Source organism: Oncorhynchus kisutch, unplaced genomic scaffold (assembly GCF_002021735.2).
Source record: "Oncorhynchus kisutch isolate 150728-3 unplaced genomic scaffold, Okis_V2 scaffold3639, whole genome shotgun sequence".
Classification (NCBI taxonomy): Eukaryota; Metazoa; Chordata; class Actinopteri; order Salmoniformes; family Salmonidae; genus Oncorhynchus; species Oncorhynchus kisutch.
In genome coordinates, this window is record NW_022265584.1 from 92,501 (window position 1) to 112,500 (window position 20,000).

The 20,000-nt window shown below is 39.4% G+C and overlaps 1 protein-coding gene across 1 annotated transcript in view; it reads left to right on the plus strand.

Annotated features, from left to right (window-relative positions):
- LOC116371760 (glypican-6-like) overlaps positions 1-20,000 on the plus strand; it is a gene marked incomplete at its 5' end in the record, with an annotated part of 136,685 nt that overhangs the window by 52,644 nt on the left and 64,041 nt on the right. The window lies entirely within an intron of this gene.

Consider the following 20,000-nt stretch of genomic DNA (forward strand, 5'->3'; position numbering starts at 1 on the left):
ATGGCCTTGAGACAGAGAGTTGAGTCAGTGTGTTGGCAGTAGCCACTCAATGTTAGTGGTGGCTGTTTAACAGTCTGATGGCCTTGAGACAGAGAGTTGAGTCAGTGTGTTGGCAGTAGCCACTCAATGTTAGTGGTGGCTGTTTAACAGTCTGATGGCCTTGAGACAGAGAGTTGAGTCAGTGTGTTGGCAGTAGCCACTCAATGTTAGTGGTGGCTGTTTAACAGTCTGATGGCCTTGAGACAGAGAGTTGAGTCAGTGTGTTGGCAGTAGCCACTCAATGTTAGTGGTGGCTGTTTAACAGTCTGATGGCCTTGAGACAGAGAGTTGAGTCAGTGTGTTGGCAGTAGCCACTCAATGTTAGTGGTGGCTGTTTAACAGTCTGATGGCCTTGAGACAGAGAGTTGAGTCAGTGTGTTGGCAGTAGCCACTCAATGTTAGTGGTGGCTGTTTAACAGTCTGATGGCCTTGAGACAGAGAGTTGAGTCAGTGTGTTGGCAGTAGCCACTCAATGTTAGTGGTGGCTGTTTAACAGTCTGATGGCCTTGAGACAGAGAGTTGAGTCAGTGTGTTGGCAGTAGCCACTCAATGTTAGTGGTGGCTGTTTAACAGTCTGATGGCCTTGAGACAGAGAGTTGAGTCAGTGTGTTGGCAGTAGCCACTCAATGTTAGTGGTGGCTGTTTAACAGTCTGATGGCCTTGAGACAGAGAGTTGAGACAGTGTGTTGGCAGCAGCCACTCAATGTTAGTGGTGGCTGTTTAACAGTCTGATGGCCTTGAGACAGAGAGTTGAGTCAGTGTGTTGGCAGCAGCCACTCAATGTTAGTGGTGGCTGTTTAACAGTCTGATGGCCTTGAGACAGAGAGTTGAGTCAGTGTGTTGGCAGCAGCCACTCAATGTTAGTGGTGGCTGTTTAACAGTCTGATGGCCTTGAGACAGAGAGTTGAGTCAGTATGTTGGCAGCAGCCACTCAATGTTAGTGGTGGCTGTTTAACAGTCTGATGGCCTTGAGACAGAGAGTTGAGTCAGTGTGTTGGCAGCAGCCACTCAATGTTAGTGGTGGCTGTTAAACAGTCTGATGGCCTTGAGACAGAGAGTTGAGTCAGTGTGTTGGCAGCAGCCACTCAATGTTAGTGGTGGCTGTTTAACAGTCTGATGGCCTTGAGACAGAGAGTTGAGTCAGTGTGTTGGCAGCAGCCACTCAATGTTAGTGGTGGCTGTTTAACAGTCTGATGGCCTTGAGACAGAGAGTTGAGTCAGTATGTTGGCAGCAGCCACTCAATGTTAGTGGTGGCTGTTTAACAGTCTGATGGCCTTGAGATAGAGAGTTGAGTCAGTATGTTGGCAGCAGCCACTCAATGTTAGTGGTGGCTGTTTAACAGTCTGATGGCCTTGAGACAGAGAGTTGAGTCAGTGTGTTGGCAGCAGCCACTCAATGTTAGTGGTGGCTGTTTAACAGTCTGATGGCCTTGAGATAGAAGCTGTTTTTTCAGTCTCTCGGTCCCAGCTTTGATGCACCTGTACTGACCTCGCCTTCTGGATGATAGCGGGGTGAACAGGCAGTGGTTGTTGTCCTTGATGGTCTTTATGGCACCCTTGTGGGGCCCCAGTGTTGAGGATCAGCGAGGTGGAGATGTTGTTACCTACACTCACCACCTGGGGGCGGCCCGTCAGGAAGTCCAGTACCCAGTTGCACAGGGCGGGGTAGAGACCCAGGGTCTTGAGCTTGATGATGAGTTTGGAGGGTACTATGGTGTTAAATGCTGAGCTGTAGTCGATGAACAGCATTGTCACATACAGTGGGGCAAAAAAGTATTTAGTCAGCCACCAATTGTGCAAGTTCTTCCACTTAAAAAGATGATGGTGGAATTATGGTGGACTTTGTCTCTGTACTGACGCTTAGCTTGTTTGATTGCCTTGCGGAGGGAATAGCTATACTGTTTGTATTCGGTCATGTTTCCGGTCACCTTGCCCCTGGTTAAAAGCAGTGTTTCACGCTTTTCAGTTTCACGCGAATGCTGCCATCAATCCTGGTTTGGGAATGTTTTAATCGTTGCTATGGGTACGACATCGTCAATGTACTTTCTAATGAACTCGCTCACCGAATCAGCGTATTCGTCAATGTTGTTGTTGGACGCAGTTCACGTGATCGAAGCAGAAATCAGATTGGTCGGACCAGCGTTGAACAAGTGCGGGAGCTTTTTGTTTTAGTCTCTGCCTGTAGGCTGGACATTGGCAAGTAGTATTCTAAGGAGTGGTGTGCGATGTGCCCATCTCCGGAGCCTGACCAGAAGAACGCTTAATTTGTCTCTTTGACGACGTCGTTGTTTTGGTTGGGATCCGGTCCTGGATGGTGGGCAAAATGGAGGATCCGCTTCGGGAAAGTCCTATTCCTCGTAATGATGGTGAGTTGACGTTGCTCTTATATCCAATTGTTCCTCCCGACTGTATGTAATGAGATGACCTGGGGTACCAATGTAAGTAATAACACGTAAAAAACAAAATACTGCATAGTTTCCTAGGAACGTGAAGCGAGGCGGCCATCTCTGTCGGGGCCGGAAGTCCGGGTTCTGGCTGTGCCACTCAAGGGCATTCCCGAAACACAGTCCCGAAGCCGCTCCTGTGTTGTCTTGGCTGTGTGCTTAGGGTCGTTGTCCTGTTGGAAGGTGAACCTTCGCCCCAGTCGGACGTCCTGAGCAGGTTTTCATCAAGGATCTCTGTACTTTTCTCCGTTTATCTTTGCCTCGATCCTGACTAGTCTCCCAATCCCTGCCGCTGACAAACACCCCCACAGCATGATGCTGCCACCACCGTGCTTCACCGTAGGGATGGTTCCAGGTTTCCTCCAGATGTGACGCTTGGCATTCAGGCCAGAGAGTTCAATCTTGGTTTCATCAGACCAGAGAATATTTTTTTGAGAGTACTTTAGGTGTCTTTTGGCAATCTCCAAGCGGGCTGTCATATGCCTTTTAATGAGACATTTCTTCCATCTGGCCACTCTACCAGAAAAGCCTAATTGATGAAGTGCTGCAGAGATGGTTGTCCTTCTGGAAGTTTCTCCCATCTCCACAGAGGAACTCTGGGCCCTGTCAGAGTGACCCTTGGGTTCTTGGTCACCTCCCTGACCTGGCCCTTCTGGAAGGCTCTTCCATCTCCACAGAGGAACTCTGGGGCCCTGTCAGAGTGACCCTTGGGTTCTTGGTCTCCTCCCTGACCAAGGCCCTTTTACCCCGGTTGCTCAGTTTGGCCGAGCGGCCAGCTCTAGGAAGAGTCTTGGTGGTTCCAAACGTCTTCCATTTAAGAATGATGGAGTCCACTGTGTTCTTGGGGACCTTCAATGCTGCAGAATATAAAATATAAAATATATTTTGATTTGTTTAACTATTTTTTGGTTACTAAATGATTCCATATGTGTTATTTCATAGTTTTGATGTCTTCACTATTATTCTACAATGTAGAAAATAGTCCAAATATAGAAAAATCCTGTAATGAGTAGGTGTGTCCAGACTGTAGATACTGTATATTAACTCATACATGCCATGGAATCGGTACATAAGACATATTTTCCCAGCTATTTTGCAATCTGTATGGCACAGTTGTCAACATCCTGGTCCTCAAATGAAACTGGTATACTTTCCTATTTATGCTGTTTTTGTTCCTTCCGCCAGTTTTGATCCTTTATATTGGGCAGACAGACCAGGTCCGTACCTCCTCCTGCTGCCACCTGCCTCCTCCATTTTAGGGGTATTGCTGTAATCAATTGGTTGTACTCTTGGATTGAGCAGACTTTCCTGTACAATTCTGATAACTTTATGAAGGACATAACTCTACCATTCCAATTTACAATATAATTTAAGAACAAAATACCCTTTTCAAACATCTTTCCCATAAATACAGGTGCAGTGGGGCAAAAAAGTATTTAGTCAGCCACCAATTGTGCAAGTTCTCCCACTTAAAAAAATGAGAGAGTCCTGTAATTTTCATCATAGGTACACTTCAACTATGACAGACAAAATGAGAAAAAAAATCCAGAAAATCACATTGTAGGATTTTTAATGAATTTATTTGCAAATGATGGTGGAAAATAAGTATTTACAACCAGCTCTACATTTGTTGAAAAAGAGAGATACTGACATCCCGAGTTGTGCCGCGGTCTAAGGCACTGCATCGCAGTGTTTGAGGCGTCACTCCAGACCCGGGTTTGTTCCCGGGCTGTGTCGCAGCGGTCTAAGGCACTGCATCATAGTGTTTGAGGTGTCACTCCAGACCCGGGTTTGTTCCCGGGCTGTGTCGCAGCAGGCCATGACCAGGAGACCCATGAAGCAGAGCACAATTGTCCCAGCGTCGTCCGGCTTAGGGGAGACTTTGGCCGGCCAAACCGGTGTTTCCTCCAAACACATCGGTGCGGCTGGCTACCGGGTTAAGCGAGCAGTGTGTTAAGAAGCAGTGCGGTTTGGCTGGGTCGTGTTTCAGGAGGACGCAGGGCTCTCGACCATCGCCTCTCCCGCGTCCGTACGGGAGTTGCAGCGATGGGACAAGACTGTAACTACCAAATGGATATAAAAAAGGGGGAAACATTTTTACAAAAAAGGTTAGAGATTCTTCAATGAATCTAAAAGGAGACATGATGATAATCTGAGACTTGATAATCTGAGACATGATAATCTGAGACATGATAATCTGAGACATGATAATCTGAGACATGATAATCTGACATGATGATAATCTGAGACATGATGATAATCTGAGACGATGATAATCTGAGACATGATAATCTGAGACATGATGATAATCTGAGACATGATAATCAGACATGTTACTCTGAGACATGATAATCTGAGACATGATAATCTGAGACATGATAATCTGAGACATGATAATCAGACATGATGATAATCTGAGACATGATAATCTGACATGTTAATCTGCACAAAGTCAAAACGTCCATTTTTAAACAATGGATGAGCTTTTCTCATTAATCTACTTGAGAATCATTTAGGTTTCAAATAAAACTTGTGAATGAGTGAAGCTTTCAGAGAGAGGGTTAGTGCTTTTCTATTTAATCATCTCAACCCACCCAGTTCATATTCATTATATAGACAGGCTCTTCATCTTGTCTGGTTTAGCGTCTCAGATAAAGCTAAATATTTTTGGCTCATATGATTTAAAAAACGAATCATCAGGAGTAGGCAGCGCCATAAGTAAGTGAGTAAACTGAGATATGACTAAGGAGTTAATCAGGGCATTTTGTCTATAAATAGACAGGTATTTACCTCTCCATGGTTGCAGGATCTTGTCTGTTTTTACTAGTTTTCTGTTGAAATTCATTGTGGGGAGCTCATTTATATCTTTAGTGATATGAATACGTCTACTTCACCACCAGTCCATTTCATAGGGAAACTGCAGGGTAAACGTTGTCTTTTAAAGATCCAATATGTAATATTGTCCACTTATCATAATTAGGTTTTAGTCCAGAGAGACCAGAGATGTTCTCTCTTTTCAAGGAGACATTGGATCCAGCTTTGACATATTTGAAATCTTCACAGACCGACAACAAACAACCCCAGCCAGTTCATTTTAATCCTCGATGTACCTGGCTGGAGAAGGCCAGTTCATTTTAATCCTCGATGTACCTGGCTGGAGAAGGCCAGTTCATTTTAATCCTCGATGTACCTGGCTGGAGAAGGCCAGTTCATTTTAATCCTCGATGTACCTGGCTGGAGAAGGCCAGTTCATTTTAATCCTCGATGTACCTGGCTGGAGAAGGCCAGTTCATTTTAATCCTCGATGTACCTGGCTGGAGAAGGCCAGTTCATTTTAATCCTCGATGTACCTGGCTGGAGAAGGCCAGTTCATTTTAATCCTCGATGTACCTGGCAGGAGAAGGCCAGTTCATTTTAATCCTCGATGTACCTGGCAGGAGAAGGCCAGTTCATTTTAATCCTCGATGTACCTGGCTGGAGAAGGCCAGTTCATTTTAATCCTCGATGTACCTGGCATTAGAAGGCCAGTTCATTTTAATCCTCGATGTACCTGGCATTAGAAGGCCAGTTCATTTTAATCCTCGATGTACCTGGCTGGAGAAGGCCAGTTCATTTTAATCCTCGATGTACCTGGCTGGAGAAGGCCAGTTCATTTTAATCCTCGATGTACCTGGCAGGAGAAGGCCAGTTCATTTTAATCCTCGATGTACCTGGCAGGAGAAGCAACAGAAGGCCAGTTCATTTTAATCCTCGATGTACCTGGCAGGAGAAGGCCAGTTCATTTTAATCCTCGATGTACCTGGCAGGAGAAGGCCAGTTCGTTTTAATCCTCAATGTACCTGGCAGGAGAAGGCCAGTTCATTTTAATCCTCTATGTACCTGGCAGGAGAAGCAACAGAAGGCCAGTTCATTTTAATCCTCGATGTACCTGGCAGGAGAAGGCCAGTTCATTTTAATCCTCGATGTACCTGGCAGGAGAAGGCCAGTTCGTTTTAATCCTCAATGTACCTGGCAGGAGAAGGCCAGTTCATTTTAATCCTCTATGTACCTGGCAGGAGAAGCAACAGAAGGCTTGTTCATTTTAATCCTCAATGTACTTGGCAGGAGAAGCAACAGAAGGCCAGTTCATTTTAATCCTCGATGTACCTGGCAGGAGAAGGCCAGTTCATTTTAATCCTCGATGTACCTGGCTGGAGAAGGCCAGTTCATTTTAATCCTCGATGTACCTGGCAGGAGAAGGCCAGTTCATTTTAATCCTCGATGTACCTGGCAGGAGAAGGCCAGTTCGTTTTAATCCTCAATGTACCTGGCAGGAGAAGCAACAGAAGGCTTGTTCATTTTAATCCTCAATGTACTTGGCAGGAGAAGCAACAGAAGGCCAGTTCATTTTAAACCTCGATGTACCTGGCAGGAGAAGCAACAGAAGGCTTGTTCATTTTAATCCTCGATGTACCTGGCAGGAGAAGCAACAGGGAAGAGGGGGCCCTGGTCAGAAGGAGCCCACCACAGGGAAGAGGGGGCCCTGGTCAGAAGGAGTCCACCACAGGGAAGAGGGGGCCCTGGTCAGAAGGAGTCCACCACAGGGAAGAGGGGGCCCTGGTCAGAAGGAGTCCACCATAGGGAAGAGGGGGCCCTGGTCAGAAGGAGTCCACCATAGGGAAGAGGGGGCCCTATGAGCCCTGCCCTGGTCAGAAGGAGTCCACCACAGGGAAGAGGGGGCCCTGGTCAGAAGGAGTCCACCACAGGGAAGAGGGGCCCTAAGGGCCCTGGTCAGAAGGAGCCCACCACAGGGAAGAGGGGGCCCTGGTCAGAAGGAGTCCACCATAGGGAAGAGGGGCCCTATGAGCCCTGGTCAGAAGGAGCCCACCATAGGGAAGAGGGGCCCTATGAGCCCTGGTCAGAAGGAGCCCACCACAGGGAAGACGGGGCCCTGGTCAGAAGGAGCCCACCATAGGGAAGAGGGGGCCCTGGTCAGAAGGAGTCCACCACAGGGAAGAGGGGGCCCTAAGGGCCCTGGTCAGAAGGAGCCCACCACAGGGAAGAGGGGGCCCTAAGGGCCCTGGTCAGAAGGAGTCCACCACAGGGAAGAGGGGGCCCTGGTCAGAAGGAGTCCACCACAGGGAAGAGCTGATCTGTGAAAAAACAATATTTGTAACCATGTTTTGAGGCTGTATAGTGTTTGTTTACATTGACTTTGTTTACAAACTTTAGAGAATAACGCGGTTACATGTTGAATACTGATGAGGTGCTGCTAAGCTCATGAGGCATAAGTTATCTTCTTCAAGAATCAATGTGGACACATCATTCATTTAGAAAGTCAAAAATTGATGTAGCAACTATGGATTGGCCCTTTAAGGTATTTAAAGCACCTGCAGTGTGTCTTTGCTGCCCTGATTTATGTTAAGGAGATGGAATGAAACGGATTGTAATCACTGATCTGATGGTTCAAACCCTATAATTATTATTCACAGAAAATACTCCACTGCTGCCTTGTCGGTGTAATACAAGATAAACAAGAGCGTATTCATACTCTTGATGTGGTTCTGGGTTTACAGACATTACGATAAACCTTTTACACGTTTGCAGTCTACTCCTCTCCTTGGTTTTTATTTGTGAATTTATTTAGGATTTCAGAAAACATTTCCCCCCCCCTTCGGCTTTTCCGGCTTTCCGTTAATCAACGGTTTCCATGGCGATGTGTACTTTATAGAGTTCTGCACATGAAAAGAGAATTTGTTCCTCCAGAGTTAAGTACATGAAGGTCCGTTAGTCCCCCCCCCCCCTCCTCCACCTCTGTACGCGTCCCACATGACAACCTGTTCCCTTATATAGTGTACTACCCTGTCACTGGCCCTATGGACCCTGGTCAACAGTAGTACACTGTAGGTCTGTTAGTCCCCCTCCCCCTCCACCCCTGTACGCGTCCCACATGACAACCTGTTCCCTTATATAGTGTACTACCCTGTAACTGGCCCTATGGACCCTGGTCAACAGTAGTACACTGTAGGTCTGTTAGTCCCCCTCCACCCCTGTACGTGTCCCACATGACAACCTGTTCCCTTATATAGTGTACTACCCTGTAACTGGCCCTATGGACCCTGGTCAACAGTAGTACACTGTAGGGAACGGGGTGCCATTGGGACTCTCCTCTGGTGTGTTTACCTGGTTGTCAGGGGTGATTTCAACAGGCTCTATGAGTGTTGATCACATCCAACTAGCTGTTAGCTAGCTAGCTGTTAGCTACCACCTCACAAGGACACCTTGTCCCAGTGTCTGCTAGCTAGCTGTTAGCTACCGCCTCACAAGGGCACCTTGTCCCAGTGTCTGCTAGCTAGCTGTTAGCTACTGCCTCACAGACACCTTGTCCCAGTGTCTACTAGCTAGCTGTTAGCTACTGCCTCACAAGGACACCTTGTCCCAGTGTCTGCTAGCTAGCTGTTAGCTACTGCCTCACAAGGACACCTTGTCCCAGTGTCTGCTAGCTAGCTGTTAGCTACCGCCTCACAGACACCTTGTCCCAGTGTCTACTAGCTAGCTGTTAGCTACTGCCTCACAAGGACACCTTGTCCCAGTGTCTGCTAACTAGCTGTTAGCTACCGCCTCACAGACACCTTGTCCCAGTGTCTGCTAGCTAGCTGTTAGCTACCGCCTCACAGACACCTTATCCCAGTGTCTGCTGGTCTCTTTACTCCACCTGATGTCGTATAAACTGGGTCAGTGTTATTGACAGCTATATAGTCAACCGTAACATTATGTGACCAGCTTTAATACAAGTTAATGTGCATTTAACTAGATATCTTTATAACTTTAAATTAGCTGTTAGTATCAATCATTGTTGTGATCAAATATGCCACTTCTCTTATAGTCAGTCTGTGGAGTAGACAGCAGGGTCTTTTCCTCCCTGTAGCTAGATGATGATTGGTTAGCAGGGATCTTATAGTCAGTCTGTGGAGTAGGCAGCAGTGTCTTTTCCTCCCTGTAGCTAGATGATGATTGGTAAGCAGGGATCTTATAGTCAGTCTGTGGAGTAGGCAGCAGGGTCTTTTCCTCCCTGTAGCTAGATGATGATTGGTAAGCAGGGATCTTATAGTCAGTCTGTGGAGTAGGCAGCAGGGTCTTTTCCTCCCTGTAGCTAGATGATGATTGGTAAGCAGGGATCTTATAGTCAGTCTGTGGAGTAGGCAGCAGTGTCTTTTCCTCCCTGTAGCTAGATGCTGATTGGTTAGCAGGGATCTTATAGTCAGTCTGTGGAGTAGGCAGCAGGGTCTTTTCCTCCCTGTAGCTAGATGATGATTGGTGGATTTCTCATCAATGGCCTTTGTGTTTTCCCGCTAGAACGTCTCCTAATGTGCGACTATCGGTTACTAGTCCAATGCTCTAACCACTAGGCTACACTGCCGCCCCAATACAATGTGCGACTAGCGGTTACTAGTCCAATGCTCTAACCACTAGGCTACACTGCCGCCCCAATACAATGTGCGACTAGCGGTTACTAGTCCAATGCTCTAACCACTAGGCTACACTGCCGCCCCAATACAATGTGCGACTAGCGGTTACTAGTCCAATGCTCTAACCACTAGGCTACACTGCCGCCCCAATACAATGTGCGACTAGCGGTTACTAGTCCAATGCTCTAACCACTAGGCTACACTGCCGCCCCAATTCAATGTGCGACTATCGGTTACTAGTCCAATGCTCTAACCACTAGGCTACACTGCCGCCCCAATACAATTTGCGACTAGCGGTTACTAGTCCAATGCTCTAACCACTAGGCTACACTGCCGCCCCAATACAATGTGCGACTATCGGTTACTAGTCCAATGCTCTAACCACTAGGCTACACTGCCGCCCCAATACAATGTGCGACTAGCGGTTACTAGTCCAATGCTCTAACCACTAGGCTACACTGCCGCCCCAATACAATGTGCGACTATCCTGGCAAAACTTATTTAAGCCCGAGAGATATAACCTCTCACTTTTGCTAATTTTTTAGCAAAGTTGCCTCATTCTCCTCCGTCTCCATAAAATATTCATTAAACGAAATGAAAAATAGGTGGATGGAAGTCAATTGAGGATTGATACCGTTTTACCTCTTGTGGGTTTTTATGGAAGGACTAATGAGATGTGGACTAGCTTTTCTTTAACTCTGCTAAAGAGATTTCCACGGAGGCCTAAGCTATGTTCTCCAGAGCAGTACACCTTTAGAATAAAAGGAGCTACAGTGAGGTGGGAAAAAGTGTTTGATTCCCTGCTGGTTTTGTACGTTTGTCCACTGACAAAGAAATGACCCGTCTATAATTTTAATGGTTTGTATTTGACCAGTGAGAGACAGAATAACAACAACAGAAAATCCAGAAAAACACATGTCAAAAAATGTTATAAATCGATCATTTCTTTGTCAGTGGGCAAACGTACAAAACCAGCTGGGGATCAAACACCTTTTCCCTCACTGTATTTAGAACCTAAAATAGTTATTTGGCTGTCCCCATAAAATAACCCTTTAAGGAACGCTTTAAGATTCCAGGTAGAACCTTATTAAGTTCCATGTAGAACCCTTTCCCCAAAAGGTTCTATATGGAACCCAAAATAGTTATATCTGGAACCCAAAAATGTTTCTCCTATGGGGACAGTCGAAGAGGCCTTAATCTGAGGCCTTAGTTACTTTCTCTGGGACAGTATTTTTTGTATTTTACTAGGCACAAATTCTTATTTTTAATGACGGACTAGGAACAGTGGGTTTAACTGCCTGTTCAGGGGCAGAAGGACAGATTTCTACCTTGTCAGCTCGGGGATTTGAACTTGCAACCTTTCGTTTACTAGTCCAACGCTCTAACCACTAGGCTACCCTGCCGCCCCTATAGATAATCTGAGGCCTTGTCTACTTTCCCCAGAGCAGTAGAGTTACTCTGAGGCCTTAGTTACTTCCCCAGAGCAGTATAGTTACTCTGAGGCCTTAGTTACTTTCTCAGGGACAGTATAGATAATCTGAGGCCTTGTCTACTTTCTCCAGAGCAGTATAGTTACTCTGAGGCCTTAGTTACTCTCTCCAGAGAAGTAGAGTTACTCTGAGGCCTTAGTTTCTTCCCCAGAGCAGTATAGTTACTCTGAGGCTTTAGTTACTTTCTCCAGAGCAGTAGAATTACTCTGAGGCCTTAGTTACTTTCTCCGGGACAGTAGAGTTACTCTGAGGCCTTAGTTACTTTCCCCAGAGCAGTATAGTAACCGTGAGGCCTTTGCTACATTCCCCAGAGCAATATAGTTAAATCTGAGCCACAAGGACAGACAGCAGCTGAAGACTTTCCAGGACACAAGTTAGTCTGACCTCCAACAGGCTCCTGATGGAAATCTAACCAACCACCACCAAGCACAATCTGAAGCTGCAAACTCAACAAACAAAATAGCTCTTCAAAGGCACAGGCAGTAACATACTAGCAAGGTTACATGAATACTACTCTATAGCTACAGTAACATACTAGCAAGGTTACAGTATTACTACTCTATAGCTACAGTAATACTACTCTATAGCTACAGTAATACTACTCTATAGTTACAGTAATACTACTCTATAGCTCTATAGTTACAGTAATACTACTCTATAGCTCTATAGTTACAGTATTACTACTCTATAGCTCTATAGTTACAGTATTACTACTCTATAGCTACAGTAATACTACTCTATAGCTCTATAGTTACAGTATTACTACTCTATAGTTACATTAATACTACTCTATAGTTACAGTAATACTACTCTATAGTTACAGTAATACTACTCTATAGTTACAGTAATACTACTCTATAGTTACAGTAATACTACTCTATAGCTCTATAGTTACAGTAATACTACTCTATAGCTACAGTATTACTACTCTATAGTTACAGTAATACTACTCTATCTACATTAATACTACTCTATAGCTACAGTAATACTACTCTATAGCTACAGTAATACTACTCTATAGTTACAGTAACATACTAGCAAGGTTACATTAATACTACTCTATAGCTACAGTATTACTACTCTATAGTTACATTAATACTACTCTATAGCTACAGTATTACTACTCTATAGCTACAGTATTACTACTCTATAGCTACAGTAATACTACTCTATAGCTACAGTAATACTACTCTATAGCTACAGTAATACTACTCTATAGCTCTATAGTTACATTAATACTACTCTATAGCTCTATAGTTACAGTAATACTACTCTATAGCTACAGTATTACTACTCTATAGCTACAGTAACATACTAGCAAGGTTACATTAATACTACTCTATAGCTACAGTATTACTACTCTATAGCTCTATAGCTACAGTATTACTACTCTATAGCTACAGTAATACTACTCTATAGCTCTATAGCTACAGTATTACTACTCTATAGTTACAGTATTACTACTCTATAGTTACAGTATTACTACTCTATAGTTACAGTAATACTACTCTATAGCTACATTAATACTACTCTATAGTTACAGTATTACTACTCTATAGTTACAGTATTACTACTCTATAGTTACAGTATTACTACTCTATAGCTACAGTAACATACTAGCAAGGTTACATTAATACTACTCTATAGCTACAGTATTACTACTCTATAGCTCTATAGCTACAGTATTACTACTCTATAGCTACAGTAATACTACTCTATAGCTCTATAGCTACAGTATAACTATACTACTCTATAGTTACAGTATTACTACTCTATAGTTACAGTATTACTACTCTATGGTTACAGTAATACTACTCTATAGCTACATTAATACTACTCTATAGCTCTATAGTTACAGTAATACTACTCTATAGTTACAGTAATACTACTCTATAGCTCTATAGTTACAGTAACATACTAGCAAGGTTACATTAATACTACTCTATAGCTACAGTATTACTACTCTATATCTACAGTAATACTACTCTATAGTTACAGTATTACTACTCTATAGTTACAGTAATACTACTCTATAGTTACAGTAATACTACTCTATATCTACAGTAATACTACTCTATAGCTACAGTATTACTACTCTATAGTTACAGTAATACTACTCTATAGTTACAGTAATACTACTCTATAGTTACAGTAATACTACTCTATAGTTACAGTATTACTACTCTATATCTACAGTAATACTACTCTATAGCTCTATAGTTACAGTAATACTACTCTATAGCTCTATAGTTACAGTAATACTACTCTATAGTTACAGTAATACTACTCTATAGCTACAGTAATACTACTCTATAGCTCTATAGTTACAGTATTACTACTCTATAGTTACAGTAATACTACTCTATAGTTACATTAATACTACTCTATAGCTCTATAGCTACAGTAATACTACTCTATAGTTACAGTAATACTACTCTATAGCTCTATAGTTACAGTAATACTACTCTATAGCTACAGTAATACTACTCTATAGCTACAGTAATACTACTCTATAGCTCTATAGTTACAGTATTACTACTCTATAGTTACAGTAATACTACTCTATAGTTACATTAATACTACTCTATAGCTCTATAGCTACAGTAATACTACTCTATAGTTACAGTAATACTACTCTATAGCTCTATAGTTACAGTAATACTACTCTATAGCTCTATAGTTACAGTAATACTACTCTATAGCTCTATAGTTACAGTAATACTACTCTATAGCTCTATAGTTACAGTAATACTACTCTATAGCTCTATAGCTACAGTAATACTACTCTATAGTTACAGTAATACTACTCTATAGTTACAGTATTACTACTCTATAGCTCTATAGTTACAGTAATACTACTCTATAGCTACAGTATTACTACTCTATAGTTACAGTATTACTACTCTATAGTTACAGTATTACTACTCTATAGTTACAGTATTACTACTCTATAGCTACAGTATTACTACTCTATAGCTCTATAGTTACATTAATACTACTCTATAGCTCTATAGCTACAGTAATACTACTCTATAGCTACAGTAATACTACTCTATAGCTCTAAGGTTACAGTAATACTACTCTATAGCTCAATAGATACAGTAATACTACTCTATAGCTACAGTATTACTACTCTATAGTTACAGTAATACTACTCTATAGTTACAGTATTACTACTCTATAGCTCTATAGTTACAGTAATACTACTTTATAGTTACAGTAATACTACTCTATAGCTCTATAGTTACAGTAATACTACTCTATAGCTACAGTAATACTACTCTATAGCTCTATAGTTACAGTAATACTACTCTATAGTTACAGTAATACTACTCTATAGTTACAGTAATACTACTCTATAGTTACAGTAATACTACTCTATAGTTACAGTAATACTACTCTATAGTTACAGTAATACTACTCTATAGCTCTATAGTTACAGTAATACTACTCTATAGCTACAGTAATACTACTCTATAGCTACAGTAATACTACTCTATAGCTCTATAGTTACAGTAATACTACTCTATAGCTCTATAGTTACATTAATACTACTCTATAGTTACAGTAATACTACTCTATAGCTCTATAGTTACATTAATACTACTCTATAGTTACAGTAATACTACTCTATAGCTACAGTAATACTACTCTATAGCTACAGTAATACTACTCTATAGCTCTATAGTTACAGTAATACTACTCTATAGCTCTATAGTTACAGTATTACTACTCTATAGCTCTATAGTTACAGTAATACTACTCTATAGTTACAGTAATACTACTCTATAGCTCTATAGTTACAGTAATACTACTCTATAGCTACAGTAATACTACTCTATAGCTCTATAGTTACAGTAATACTACTCTATAGTTACAGTAATACTACTCTATAGCTACAGTATTACTACTCTATAGTTACAGTAATACTACTCTATAGTTACAGTATTACTACTCTATAGCTCTATAGTTACAGTAATACTACTCTATATCTACAGCAATACTACTCTATAGCTCTATAGTTACAATAATACTACTCTATAGCTACAGTAATACTACTCTATATCTACAGTAATACTACTCTATAGCTCTATAGTTACAGTAATACTACTCTATAGCTACAGTAATACTACTCTATAGCTCTATAGTTACAATAATACTACTCTATAGCTACAGTAATACTACTCTATATCTACAGTAATACTACTCTATAGCTCTATAGTTACAGTAATACTACTCTATAGCTACAGTAATACTACTCTATAGCTCTATAGTTACAGTAATACTACTCTATAGCTACAGTAATACTACTCTATAGCTCTATAGTTACAGTAATACTACTCTATAGCTACAGTAATACTACTCTATAGCTCTATAGTTACAGTAATACTACTCTATAGCTACAGTATTACTACTCTATAGTTACAGTAATACTACTCTATAGTTACAGTAATACTACTCTATAGCTACAGTATTACTACTCTATAGTTACAGTAATACTACTCTATAGCTCTATAGTTACAGTAATACTACTCTATAGCTACAGTAATACTACTCTATAGTTACAGTAATACTACTCTATAGCTACAGTAACATTACTCTATAGTTACAGTAATACTACTCTATAGCTCTATAGTTACAGTAATACTACTCTATAGTTACAGTAATACTACTCTATAGCTACAGTAATTCTACTCTATAGCTCTATAGTTACAATAATACTACTCTATAGTTACAGTAATACTACTCTATAGTTACAGTAATACTACTCTATAGCTCTATAGTTACAGTAATACTACTCTATAGTTACAGTAATACTACTCTATAGTTACAGTATTACTACTATATAGCTCTATAGTTACAGTAATACTACTCTATAGTTACAGTAATACTACTCTATAGCTCTATAGTTACAGTAATACTACTCTATAGTTACAGTAATACTACTCTATAGTTGCAGTATTACTACTCTATAGTTACAGTAATACTACTCTATAGTTACAGTAATACTACTCTATAGTTATAGTAATACTACTCTATAGCTACAGTATTACTACTCTATAGTTACAGTAATACTACTCTATAGCTCTATAGTTACAGTAATACTACTCTATAGTTACAGTAATACTACTCTATAGCTACAGTAATACTACTCTATAGCTCTATAGTTACAGTAATACTACTCTATAGTTACAGTAATACTACTCTATAGCTACAGTAATACTACTCTATAGCTACAGTAACACTACTCTATAGCTCTATAGTTACAATAATACTACTCTATAGTTACAGTAATACTACTCTATAGCTCTATAGTTACAGTAATACCACTCTATAGCTCTATAGTTACAATAATACCACTCTATAGCTCTATAGTTACAGTAATACTACTCTATAGTTACAATAATACTACTCTATAGTTACAGTAATACTACTCTATAGCTACAGTAATACTACTCTATAGTTACAGTAATACTACTCTATAGCTCTATAGTTACAGTAATACCACTCTATAGCTCTATAGTTACAGTAATACTACTCTATAGTTACAATAATACTACTCCATAGTTACAGTAATACTACTCTATAGCTACAGTAATAATACTCTATAGTTACAGTAATACTACTCTATAGTTACAGTAATACTACTCTATAGTTACAGTAATACTACTCTATAGTTACAGTAATACTACTCTATAGCTCTATAGCTACAGTAATACTACTCTATAGTTACAGTAATACTACTCTATAGTTACAGTAATACTACTCTATAGTTACAGTAATACTACTCTATAGTTGCAGTATTACTACTCTATAGCTACAGTAATACTACTCTATAGCTCTATAGTTACAGTAATACTACTCTATAGCTACAGTAATACTACTCTATAGCTCTATAGTTACAGTAATACTACTCTATAGCTACAGTAATACTACTCTATAGCTCTATAGTTACAGTAATACTACTCTATAGCTACAGTATTACTACTCTATAGTTACAGTAATACTACTCTATAGTTACAGTAATACTACTCTATAGCTCTATAGTTACAATAATACTACTCTATAGTTACAGTAATACTACTCTATAGCTACAGTAATACTACTCTATAGTTACAGTAATACTACTCTATATCTACAGTAATACTACTCTATAGCTACAGTAATACTACTCTATAGCTCTATAGTTACAATAATACTACTCTATAGCTACAGTAATACTACTCTATATCTACAGTAATACTACTCTATAGCTCTATAGTTACAGTAATACTACTCTATAGCTACAGTAATACTACTCTATAGCTCTATAGTTACAGTAATACTACTCTATAGCTACAGTAATACTACTCTATAGCTCTATAGTTACAGTAATACTACTCTATAGCTACAGTAATACTACTCTATAGCTCTATAGTTACAGTAATACTACTCTATAGCTACAGTATTACTACTCTATAGTTACAGTAATACTACTCTATAGTTACAGTAATACTACTCTATAGCTACAGTATTACTACTCTATAGTTACAGTAATACTACTCTATAGCTCTATAGTTACAGTAATACTACTCTATAGCTACAGTAATACTACTCTATAGTTACAGTAATACTACTCTATAGCTACAGTAACATTACTCTATAGTTACAGTAATACTACTCTATAGCTCTATAGTTACAGTAATACTACTCTATAGTTACAGTAATACTACTCTATAGCTACAGTAATTCTACTCTATAGCTCTATAGTTACAATAATACTACTCTATAGTTACAGTAATACTACTCTATAGTTACAGTAATACTACTCTATAGCTCTATAGTTACAGTAATACTACTCTATAGTTACAGTAATACTACTCTATAGTTACAGTATTACTACTATATAGCTCTATAGTTACAGTAATACTACTCTATAGTTACAGTAATACTACTCTATAGCTCTATAGTTACAGTAATACTACTCTATAGTTACAGTAATACTACTCTATAGTTGCAGTATTACTACTCTATAGTTACAGTAATACTACTCTATAGTTATAGTAATACTACTCTATAGCTACAGTATTACTACTCTATAGTTACAGTAATACTACTCTATAGCTCTATAGTTACAGTAATACTACTCTATAGTTACAGTAATACTACTCTATAGCTACAGTAATACTACTCTATAGCTCTATAGTTACAGTAATACTACTCTATAGTTACAGTAATACTACTCTATAGCTACAGTAATACTACTCTATAGCTACAGTAACACTACTCTATAGCTCTATAGTTACAATAATACTACTCTATAGTTACAGTAATACTACTCTATAGCTCTATAGTTACAGTAATACCACTCTATAGCTCTATAGTTACAATAATACCACTCTATAGCTCTATAGTTACAGTAATACTACTCTATAGTTACAATAATACTACTCTATAGTTACAGTAATACTACTCTATAGCTACAGTAATACTACTCTATAGTTACAGTAATACTACTCTATAGCTCTATAGTTACAGTAATACCACTCTATAGCTCTATAGTTACAGTAATACTACTCTATAGTTACAATAATACTACTCTATAGTTACAGTAATACTACTCTATAGCTACAGTAATAATACTCTATAGTTACAGTAATACTACTCTATAGTTACAGTAATACTACTCTATAGTTACAGTAATACTACTCTATAGTTACAGTAATACTACTCTATAGCTCTATAGCTACAGTAATACTACTCTATAGTTACAGTAATACTACTCTATAGTTACAGTAATACTACTCTATAGTTACAGTAATACTACTCTATAGTTACAGTAATACTACTCTATAGCACTATAGTTACAATAATACTACTCTATAGTTACAGTAATACTACTCTATATCTACAGTAATACTACTCTATAGCTCTATAGTTACAATAATACTACTCTATAGTTACAGTAATACTACTCTATAGTTACAGTAATGCTACTCTAGTTACAGTAATACTACTCTATAGCTCTATAGTTACAATAATACTACTCTATAGTTACAGTAATACTACTCTATAGCTACAGTAATACTACTCTATAGTTACAGTAATACTACTCTATATCTACAGTAATACTACTCTATAGTTACAGTAATACTACTCTATAGTTGCAGTATTACTACTCTATAGTTACAGTAATACTACTCTATAGTTACAGTAATACTACTCTATAGTTACAGTAATACTACTCTATAGTTACAGTAATACTACTCTATAGTTACAGTAATACTACTCTATAGTTACAGTAATACTACTCTATAGCTCTATAGTTACAGTAATACTACTCTATAGCCACAGTAATATTATTCTATAGCTACAGTAATACTACTCTATCTACATTAATACTACTCTATAGCTCTATAGTTACAGTAATACTACTCTATAGCTCTATAGTTACATTAATACTACTCTATAGCTCTATAGTTACAGTAATACTACTCTATAGTTACAGTAATACTACTCTATATCTACAGTAATACTACTCTATAGTTACAGTAATACTACTCTATAGTTACAGTAATACTACTCTATAGCTACAGTAA